General features: G+C 40.9%; 1 protein-coding gene across 1 annotated transcript in view; it reads right to left on the bottom strand.

Moving 5' to 3' along the window:
• The window catches only part of LOC106812858 (coiled-coil domain-containing protein 6-like), a gene marked incomplete at its 3' end in the record, with an annotated part of 10,849 nt that overhangs the window by 1,264 nt on the left and 8,913 nt on the right, over nt 1-672 (bottom strand).

Genomic DNA, 672 nt, shown 5'->3' with positions numbered 1-672 from the left:
GATCGCGCGAACACTAGTGGCTACACACACACGAACACACACATGAGACCGACTACATTACCTCCTTGGCGGAGGTAAATATGCTCACAGTAGGTGCATGTAGGCTTTTTGCAAAGTTTATCCATTTTAAGAGATCCAGGCACTCAGCACCATTCAATGTGATTCACATTAAAAAGACTGTAATTATATGTTTTTCTTTTAGGCACCTAATTTAACTTAAGGCACTATATACTTCACCTACACGGATTCGCAGCTTAAACTTGGCAATTTCCAGACAACGACAACGACAACAACAACAACAACAACAACAATGACAACGATCTTTATACTATCTTTATATTAGTCAACCTCGGAGCACATTTCTGGCTCAATAAGAACATTTTGTGATGTTTGCATACTGCAAATATGCTCACAGTAGGTGTATGTTCACAGTAGGTGTATGTTCACAGTAGGCATATGTTCACAGTAGGTGTATGTTCACAGTAGGTGTATGTTCACAGTAGGTGTATGTTCACAGTAGGCGTATGTTCACAGTAGGTGTATGTTCACAGTAGGTGTATGTTCACAGTAGGTGTATGTTCACAGTAGGCGCATGTTCACAGTAGGTGCATGTTCACAGTAGGCGTATGTTCACAGTAGGCGTATGTTCACAGTAGGCGTATGTTCACAGTA

The sequence above is a fragment of the Priapulus caudatus genome, unplaced genomic scaffold (genome assembly GCF_000485595.1).
Source record: "Priapulus caudatus unplaced genomic scaffold, Priapulus_caudatus-5.0.1 Scaffold694, whole genome shotgun sequence".
Classification (NCBI taxonomy): Eukaryota; Metazoa; Priapulida; class Priapulimorpha; order Priapulimorphida; family Priapulidae; genus Priapulus; species Priapulus caudatus.
The sequence above is the reverse complement of the archived record's forward strand: the minus strand, read 5'-3'. Positions and strand labels throughout refer to the sequence as shown.